Here is an 11,027-nt window from a genome sequence, read left to right as displayed (position 1 = left end):
ACAAATATGTGTGTGTCTGCATACATACCTATATATAAATACACATATGTAATCATTAGAAAATAACAATTTATAATAAGGCATAAAAACATATTGGACCTTTGCCTAAAATTGAACCATTATACTTATTTTTAAATTCAATTTTTACATATATTTAAATATTTTCAACATATGTATTTAATTTCACATATATCTTTTCCTGTAGCCTTCCAAAGATCTGAAATTTTCATTGCTTTCTCTACTGACAAAATTTTAAACTTCACAGACAGTTTCATGGGTGACTGAGAACAATGAGTATATCACCTTGTGGCCAATACTCGAATAGGCATTAGAATATTTGAATTTTATTGTATCAGCCCTGAGACAAACACACTGTAAGAATTCCAGTGATACAAGTTTTTCTAGAATGGTAGGATAGGCCAAAGATTAAGTTTCTCTGACTGTCTTTGAGATGCCAAGACAATGAAAGAAACCATCAGTGGATGAAAAATACGTAAAAATGTGTGAGTAATGTTTATATTTGAGTTTTTACTACCTCATTCCCATGAAATGAAGCTGTAAATAAATAATGATGCTGCCTTTATAAGACAAAAACCACAATTATATTTTCTATATGATATTTTTAAAGGCAAGATCAACAAGGGTTGAAAGTGGAACAATATGAGTATCTAGTATTCAAAATTCCATGTAAACTCAAATGAAAACGAAGTTCTTCTTTACTCTGATTTAGTTTCTTAAAAGCTTGAAACTCCAATCTCCAGACTTTTTTATTGTTTACCTAATCAGTAAAAAAAATTTGAATATATACTTCTAAAGATGTATATTTATTATTTTAAAATGAAATGCAATAACTTTTATACCAATATAGAATACACATTATAAAACAAAAAAATCATTAAAAGGATGACAAATGAAATATTCTATTTATAAATATTTTTTGACTACACAAATTTTTTGCTCATGAAAAATATGAGATTAAAGAAGCTTCATTACTGTATGTGTTATGTATGTATGATTTTTCTGTGTAAACCAATTTTGATATGAGTAGGTTTTCAGAATTACCAGGTCTTCTCCCCTATTTTTTTTAGTTGGTTCTAGTTATCACACCTCATTCATATAGCATAATTATTATTTTTATATTTTGTCAAATGGTTTTACTGTTTAGAATGACTTCATACTCTGTTCTACCTCAATCTTTTATGAAATACCCAATTACTAATGTCAATCTTACACATTACATGGTTTACATTTCCACACATAAAACATAATTTATTTGTCCTTATTAATTTCTTTACATTCGCCTTTGAATTTGGCTCTTATATGTTAAATTTTCTACCAAGTTCAGGTTTGTTTGAGACAAAATCTTAAAAGTCTGTGAGTTTATTGAATGTCCATTTTTCATTTAATATTTTAATAAATTTTTCTGCTTCATTACTCTTGAAAAATTCCCATATATTTCCTTCTTATATAATTTAATTTAATTAAAAACAATTTATTTATTTTTTAATATACATTGCTTTATGAATCATATTGGGAGGGAAAATCAAACAAAAAGGAAAAACCATGAGAAAGGAAAAAAACAGAAAGAAAAGAAGTAAACATAGTATGTGCTGATATACATTCAGCCACCATATTTGATTTTCTGGATGCAGAGGGCATTTTCTATACAAAACCTATTGGGATTACCTTGGATCACTGAACTACTGAGAAGAACTAAGTCTTTCATAGTTTATCATGGCACATTCTTGCTGTTATTGTATAAAATGAATTCCTGTGTTCTGTGTGTCTCATTCAACACCAATTCATGGAAATCTTTCAGGCCTTTCCAAAATCAACTTGTTCATCATTTTATACAAAAATAATATTCCATTACTTTCATATACCACAACTTGTCCAGTTATTCTCCAATTGATAGACATTACTCATTTTCCAATTTGTTGCTACTGCAAAAACATATGCTACAAATATTTTCTCACATGTGGATCCTTTTCCTTCCTTTATGATTTCCTTGGGATACTGACCCAGTAATGACACTACTAGGAACAATTTGATAGCCCTTTGGCATAGTTCCAAAATGCTCTTCACAATGGCTGTATCATTTCACAAATCCATCAATAACGCACTAATGTCTTGGTTTTCCCCCAACCTCTTCAACATTTATCATTATTTTTTCCTGTCCTCTTGACCATTTTGAGAGGTGTGAGATGGTACCTTAGAGTTGTTTTAAATTGAATTTCTCTAATCAATAGTGATTTAGAGCACGTTTTCTTTTTTCTTTTCTTTTCTCTCTCTCTCTCTCTCTCTCTCTCTCTCTCTCTCTCTCTCTCTCTCTTTTTGCTGAGGCAATTGGGATTAAGTGACTTGCCCAGGGTCACACAGCTAGGAAGTGTTAAGTGTCTGAGGTCAGATTTGAACTCAGGTCCTCCTGACTTCAGGGCTGGTACTCTATCCACTGTGCCACCTAGCTGACCCTAGAACAAGTTTTCATATGAGTATAAATGACTTTAATTTCCCCATTTGAAAATTGTCTATTTATATCATTTAACCACTTATCAATTGGGGAATGATTTGTATTCTTATAAATTTGACACAGAATGTTTTAAAATGTTTTAAAAATATTTTTAAAATGTTTTATATGCGTTTTAAAAATAAGATATTTCTCAGAAACACTGACTATAAAAATTTTCCACAGCTTTGTATTTCCATTTAAATCTTGTTTTTGTTGGTTTTGTTTCTGCAAAACTTTTTTAATTTAATGTAATCAAAGTTATCTATTTTGCCTTTCCTAATGTTGTCTAGTCCTTCTTTGGTCATAAATTCTTCTCTTCTCCAAAAATACAATAAATAAATTATCTCTTGCTCTCCAAATGTGCTTATGGTGTCACTCTTTGTGTCCACATTATGTACTCATTTTGATCTTATTTTGGTATGGGGTGTGAGGTATAGATCTATGCCAAATTTCTGACATTATTTTCCACTATTCCAAGCAATTTTTGTCAAATACTGAGTTCTTATCCATGAAACTGGAGTCTGGGGTTTTATCAAATACTAGATTACTATAGACCTTGATTATTGTATTATGTGTATCTAATCTATTCTACTGATTGGCCACTCTATTTCTGAGCCAGTAGCAATTTTTTTTTTTTTTTGACTGCTACTTAATAACATAGTTTAGGTCTGGTACTGCTAAGCTATGATCTTTGTATTTTTTATAATTAATTTCTTTGATATTCTTGACCTTTTGTTCTTCCAGATAACTTTTGTTAGTATATTTTCTAGTTCTCTAAAATAAATTTTTTGGCAGTTTTGTATGGCACTGAAAAAGTAGACCAATTTAGGCAGATTTGTCATTTGTATTATATTAACTCAGATTACCCATGACAATTGATATTTTCCCAATTGCTTAGATCTTACTTTATTTATGTGAGAAGTGTTTTGTAATTGTGTTCATATAGTTCCTGAGTTTTTCTTGGTAGGTAGACACTCAAATATTTTATTTTGCTTACATTTAAGTGAAGTTTCTGTTTCTATCTCTTTCTGATAGGCTCTGTCAGTAATATACAGAAATGCTGATGATTTGTGTGGGTTTATTTTATATCCTGCACCTTTGCTAAACCTGTGAATTGTTTCAAGGGGGGTTTTAAATGATTTTCTAAGATTTTCTAAGTATATCATAATAACATCTGCAAAGAGTGATAGCTTTATTTCATCATTGTCTATTTTAATTACTTTATTTTTTATCTTTTCTTTTTGCTAAAGCCAATATATCTAGTACAATGTTGAATAATTGTGGTGACTATGGGCATTCTTGTTTCAGCCTTGATCTTATTGGTAATGTCTCAAGCTTCTCTTGATTACAAATAATGCTTGCTATTGATTTTAGCTAGGTACCACTTATTATTTTAAGAAAAGCTCCTTTTATCCCAATGATCTGAAATGATTTTAATAGGAATGGGTATTATATTTTGTCAAAATCTTTTCCTGTTGAGATTATCTTATGATTTCTGTTGGTTTTGTTATTGATATGGTTGATTATGGTAATAGTTTCCCTGATATTGAACCAGCCCTGCATTCCTAGTATAAATCCCACTTGATCATAAGATTATCCCACTGATAAATTACTGTAATCTTTTTGGTAATATTTTATTTAAATTTTTTGCATAAATATTCATTAGGGAGTTTGGTCTGTAATTTTCTTTCTCTGTTTTGGCTTTTCCTGATTTAGCCATCATTACCATATTTGTGTCATAGAAAGAATTTAGTGGAACTCCTTTTAAACCTATTTTTCCAAATAGTTTACATAATAGTGGAATTAATTGTTCTTTAAATGTTTGATAGAATAAACTAATACAGTTCTGCTGCCCATTTCTTCCTGTAATTGGCTTAAAATCTTCTGTAGGAATTTGGCTGTTCTACCACTTGATGCATATACATTTAATATTATTAATTTATTACTACTTAGTTGTTTACAGTTCCCCTTATCAAAATATATTTTCTTTTCATATCATATTTAATAAGATCTATTTTTACTTTTTCTTTATCTGGGATTAGAATTGCTTCCCCTGCTTTTTTGCTTCAACCAAACTTAACAAATTCTGCACCAGCTTTTTACCTTTATTCTATATCTGTCTCTGTGTCAAATGTGTTTAATATAAACATCATGTGGTAGGATTCTATTTATTGATTCATTCTGCTTTTTACTTTCATTTTATGGAAGAGTTCATCTTATTCACATTTACAGTTATGATTTTCAGCTCTGTATTTCCCTCCATCTTACTTTTCCCCCATATATACTTTTATTCTCTCTTTGCATCCTGATCTTCATAGTGCTTTGTTTTTGTTTTTTTTTTACTCATCCCACTCACAACCTATTACTCCTTAATGATGAGGGGTATCATTCTATCAGACTTTGTTCAGAGGTTTGGTTTCATGTAGTTTTCAAAGGAAACTGGGAGAGCTCAAAACTTCCTGGTTTTACCCTGCCATCTTCATTCCACCTCTGGAGTCCCTGTGTATTTCCTTAGGGACAGGGCCACATTGTAAATAATAATGATGTTTTCCCACCTATTCTGTCATTAGTCATGGAATCTGTGATAGTTCACAGATTTTTTTTTAACCTTCTAGACTACTGGTCTTAGGTCTCTAAGATAGTGCTGTACTAGGAAACAGTAACATAAGCAATGTATTTTAGCCCTCTTTTTAGGAATACATTTGTAACTTGAAGAAACAGAAATTCTGGATAATAAAGTGCCTGTTCATGTATAGTAATCTTGCCTAAATAAACATCAAAGTCATTATTGAACTTGAGCATTTTGATTCCTATATTCATGTGAAAAAAAACTCTAAATCACTATTGATTAGAGAAATACGAATTGAAAAAAAAAACTCTGACATACCACCTCACACCTCTCAGATTATTAAAGATAACAGAAAAAGATAGACATAAATGTTGGAGGGGATGTGGGAAAACTGGAACACTAATGCATTGTTGGTGGAGTTGTGAAATGATCCAGCCATTCTGGAGAGAAGTTTGGAACTATGCCCAAATGACTATAAAACTGTGTATTCTCTTTTTCTTACCAGTGCCAATACTGGATCTATATCCCAAAAAATCATAAAGGAGGGAAAAGGACCCACATGTTCAAAAATGTTTGTAGCAGCTCTTTTTGTGGTAGCAAAGAATTGGAAAATGTGTAGATGCACATGAATCAGGGAATGACTGAATAAGTTGTGGTATATGAAGACAATGAAATATTGTTTGTAAAAAATAAGGAAGCTGATTTTTAGAAAAGCCTGAAATGATTTACATGAATTGATGTTCAGTGAAATAAGCAGAACTAGGAATGTACTGTACACAGTGGTAGCAAGGATGTGTGAAGCTCAACTATGAAAGCTTTGGTTCTTCTCAGTGGTTTAGTGATTCAAAGCAATCTTAATAGAATTTGGATAGAAAATGCCACCTGCATTTAGGAAAAAAAAATCTAAGGAGACAGAATGTAAATCAACACATGCTATGTTCCTTTATTTTTTTTTAATCTCTCTCATGATTTTTCCCTTTTGCTCTGATTTTTTCCTCTCCAAAAATGATTCATAAAGCAATTTTTGTCAAAATAAAGCATAAATAAATCATGAACCCATTTTAATTTTATCTTGGTATAAGTTGTTACATGTTGGCCAATGCCTACTTTCTGTATTTTCCAAGCAATTTTTTGCCAATAGTGAATTCTTGTCCCAGAAGCTAGTCTTTGGGTTTATCAAACATTACATTACTATAGTCATTGACTATTGTGTCTTATAAGCCTAACCTATTCTACAGATCAACTACTCTATTTCTTAGCCAGTACCAAATGGTTTTGATGACTACTACTTTATAATGTAGTTTTAGGGCTGGTACAGCTAGGTTACCTTCATTTACATCGAAGCTAGTATTTGAAAACAGGTTGTGTCATTCTAGGTTTAATCAGTTTTCCATGGAATGAATTATTGGGTTAAAATATTTGGTTTAAAGATACCTCATTTGATTGAATATTCAAACTTTTCTGTATGTTTTTCTTCCCATCTCTCCGTAGTCTTAAGAACAAAAGGAACAAAGGGTAAAAGGAAAGCTTTTAAGTGGATTACTGAAAGGTCTTGAGACAGACCCTGGTTCTTCTGCCAGTGGAACTATAGCCTTCCTGATGACAAACAGAAAATATTTCAGTTGTGAAAATATATTATTATGTCAAGGATGGAGTCTGTGGGACTACAGAGTTTAAATGAGTGGTTCAGTAACATGTGAAGAAAGCTGGGAACTATGCCAGGGTGAGCTGGGGTTTTGACCTTAAAATCACCAGTAGAAAGCACTGAAATTATTGACAACAGAATTGAAACAGAAATTCTATATTATAATAAACAGTTTAGAAAGAATAGGGAGATGAAAAGAGCCTTCATATCAGTTTCTTCCTTAATTTATAAATGGTATAGTTGACAAAAATTGTACATAATCAATACACATTTAATAAACTTTGCTTTCAGCCATATCAATGGCATATCAATTCAATCATCATAAAGAACTACATTTATAAGGTAAATGTCTCTTTAAGGATTTGTCATTTCATCTAAAATGGCTTGTTTTAGAGTTTTCTGTCTGCTCTACTGAGTCTTTTTTTTTTTTTTTTTTTTTTTGAGATGGTCTCTCAGTTTTCCCCAACCTAGAAGAGGCCACTTATAGCTCAATCTTAATACTTTTCAGGACAGCAACAACACTGCTATGTTTTTTTCAAACATGATCAGTTGGTTTTTCCTTAGACAGTCTGGTGGCCCTCTAAATCCCAGAGGCTCAAATAAACCTTAATTCACCTTGAATTCATGAACTCAATCATTTCAAAAGCCTAAGCTTCCTTTAATAACTGAAATTATAGTTGTGTGTCCCTATATCCAGATCTTTTTCTCAAAGTAAGAAAAGGAACAGATTTACTTTGACTCATTCTGGGGAAGTTGTTACTGTTTTAATGTGTATACTAAAGAGACATGGACATCAGACTTGCTATATTTATGAGATGCTTGTGGGACAAATATATGTCATCTGATTATAGCTATAAGATGAAATTTGGTTACTAATCATAAGCTAAGGTGAAGAAAGAATCTGGTATCTGGATCCAGAAAGATAAAAGGAGAGACAGAAAGGAAATGACAGATAGAATAGCAAGAGCAAAATTTACATCTGGAAGTGATGACTATATGGTTTGAATGAGGTATTATGCCCATTTGGTAAGCTCAGCATAGATCAACTCAGCTGCTAAAGCAGCTCAAATATTTTTTTAACATAGAAACTACAATCATCTAGGAACTTTTATGGATAATTACTGATACATAACAAGGGCATCAAAGTTCAAAGTTCCAGAGCTGTGGATTGCCCTAGGCACATGTATATTTCTCAATCACAAACCTTGTCAAGTTTTTGTGTATGTTCATTCTTCCCCACAGATACTGAGTGCATTAGTGGGACTGCATGACCCTAGATTTATGTGTAGATCAGGATATATTTTCAGTTCCTGTATTTATTTAAATATAGTAGTATGGTACTATTTTTCCTTTTTTTCTTGCAAGTAAATTCTTATCCTTAAGATAAAAAACTCCACCATCATTTTAGTAGATAAATAAAGAGATACTGAAGGGTTAGAGGGTGGTGAATAGAAAGCAATGCATTTTCTTAACAAGTTTACCCATCATCTAGCCACAGATGATGGTGATAGTAACTACTACCTTGTACCAAGACACCTTATGAAATGGTCTTTCAAATTAACTTGAATCCAGGGATTTTTTATGTATGTAGATATTCATGATTATATAATGTCAGAAAATGTTCATCTATATTAATCCTCCTTACCAACATTCTTATGTTAACCTTTTTGGGGAGGCTGGGTTCTGCTTCACAGGATTATAAAGTTAGTGCTCAAAAACATCTTAGTAAATTGCCTACATGACCTTTCACATAGGTGTTAACAAAAACAGGATATTAATACAAGTCCTCTTTTCACTCCATCACAATGACTCTCCTGTTTTGATGCTAATATTATAACACTGTACTTTCTAAGTATAGTCTGAAAAGGCATAAATAACTTTAAAATCAGGTAGAACTCTTTAAGGAGTAAATATTACTTCAGTTATGAGAATTCTATGGTATACTCTATGTTTTATATGGCTGAGATTCCTTTATTTTAACTTTGGTGAAATAGAGATACTGTCTCACTAGCTATACTTTTGTCTCTAAAGTTTAATAAATGTTAAATTTAAATTATTCAAGGTGAATTACTATGAAAAAAAACCAAAACAAATCTCCACATACAAAGTAGTCATGTAGAAATTCACCAAAGAAAATCTCAGGATTATCATAATGAAACAAATAGAACATTTCTGCAACATAATGTTAACAGTTTAAGTTGTTTGATCTCAGTAGTTAATATACCATAGACACCTAATAAATGCCTGTTCAATGTTAGAATAATAAAATTTAATTTTTAAAAGATAATTAAAGTTCCTCATGAAAAGTGAGCTTGCAACAATACCACTAATTTATAAATATTAATAGACGTGGGGGATGGCCAGTTTTTTGGTTTTTGTAAACACTTGGAGGGGCACACATCTGCATGCAGAGAGCAGCTCAGACTCCCTACTCTACTCTCTCCAATTGCCTACTAAGTTCAGGACTTCTCTTGCCTTAAGGACATTCACTTCTCAGACCCAGTTGTGACTGACAAGTCTCTTTGACAGTAATATCAATAACTTGACCTGTTTCTTCATGGAGGAGGGCAGAAAAACCAAGGGCATTGGTGAGATGACTGTTGTTTAACAAACTCTGCACCACTGTCAAAATCATCTCCTCTGTGGTGTGGAAAGAGGCATAGCCAATCTCTATAAAATTGTTGGCTCTACCAATATTATTGTGATCAAAGAAACTGGACGTTCTCTTCAGTGACCTAGTTATTAAAATGCTAAAGTCATCCTTTGCTACCTGTGTTCTTGTATCAGAAGAAGATAAAAATGTCATAACAATAGAAACAGAAGAAAAGGGGTAAATATATGTTTGGTTTTATTACTCTGGATTAAAAATGCCTTGCATACTGGAACTGTTTTGGTATCTACAGAAAGACTTCAATTGGTGAGCCTTCTCCTCAGCCTGGCAAGAATCTAGTGGCTGCTGGGTATGCACTCTGTGGCAGTGCCATAATGTTAGTGCTGGCTATGGCATATGGAGTCAATTGCTCTGTGCTGGATCCAGCTATTTGGGAATTCATTTTGGTTGAAAAGGATGTGAAGATTTAAAAAAGGCAATATCTATAGTCTTGATGAGGGCTATGCCAGGGACTTTGATCCTGAAATAACAGAATATATCCAGAAGAAGAAATTTCTCCAGGATACCACAGTTCTTTATAGTGCTCCATATTGGCAGATGTACACCAAACACCAGCGTGTGGAGGAATCTTTTTGTATCCTGTCCACATTTTTTGTTGTTGTTGGCAATGAAGGAAAGCTGAGACTCCTATATGAGTGTAACACAGTGGCCCTTGTCATGGAAAAAGCTGGAAGACTGGCTACCACAAGAAATAAAGCTGTGTTTGACATCATTCTCATTGACATCCATGAGGAACACTAGTGATTCAGGAGTCCCCTGATGATGTGAATGAATTCTTACAGATTTACAAGAAGCATGCTGCTAAGTGAAGATCTCATTTTCCCATTCAGGCTGAGACATGAAAAAGAATAGGGCCAAAGAACAAAGGGCACTCTGTGAATAGATAAACTTCGATGGCAGACCAACATCAAAGCACATTTTTATTTCCCATAATCCTTTTGATATACAAAATAGTATGTGGTCTTTAAGGCACCCTAACCACAATGCAATTTCTATAGTGATGCAAATGGGAAAGATTTTTTGAGAGCCAGGAAAGCAAAAGAAAAAATTGCCATTCCTTTAAAAAAATAAAAATAAACACTTGGAGGGCAAAAGGATTCAATATTGTGACACAGTTGTAAAAAAAAAAAATTATTAATACACTTTAAGTATGTTTTAAGTTAGTTATTCTATCAAGAATAAACAACATTATAGGTCCTTCTTTATTCTTTTCCGGTCAAACTATATGCATGAAGTAATTTGTTCTATTATAGTTCACACATTTTATGGGGCATAGTGTGCAGAAAAGAATAATGAAGGCAAAAATGAGAGGAAAAGAGGCCATGCCACACAAGAATCCATTGGAAAAAAATAATTTAATTAGTCAGGAAAAGAGGAAACTGATCAGAGACATAATGACTGTCTTCAAGTATGTGGGAGGAACATTTCTCCTTTGGAAGAAAAATGATATTTGTTCTGATTAATTAGAGGACAAGACTAATTACAACAGGTAAAGTCATTAGAAAACAGGATTTCAACAAAATATGAGAATTAGATCAACTGATACTCTGAAGTTAGGATAAGAAGGGTTGATTTGTCGGTTTCTTTCCTCAGTTTTGGAACTGAAGTCCAAGTCATTTGAATCCAAGTATAT

At 32.3% G+C, this 11,027-nt stretch overlaps 1 pseudogene; it reads left to right on the top strand.

Moving 5' to 3' along the window:
* Window positions 1-7,738: 7,738 nt before the first annotated feature.
* LOC100930747 lies at window positions 7,739-10,203 on the top strand (annotated as a pseudogene).
* The last annotated feature ends 824 nt before the right edge of the window (window positions 10,204-11,027 follow it).

Source organism: Sarcophilus harrisii, chromosome 2 (genome assembly GCF_902635505.1).
Source record: "Sarcophilus harrisii chromosome 2, mSarHar1.11, whole genome shotgun sequence".
Classification (NCBI taxonomy): Eukaryota; Metazoa; Chordata; class Mammalia; order Dasyuromorphia; family Dasyuridae; genus Sarcophilus; species Sarcophilus harrisii.
The sequence above is the reverse complement of the archived record's forward strand: the minus strand, read 5'-3'. Positions and strand labels throughout refer to the sequence as shown.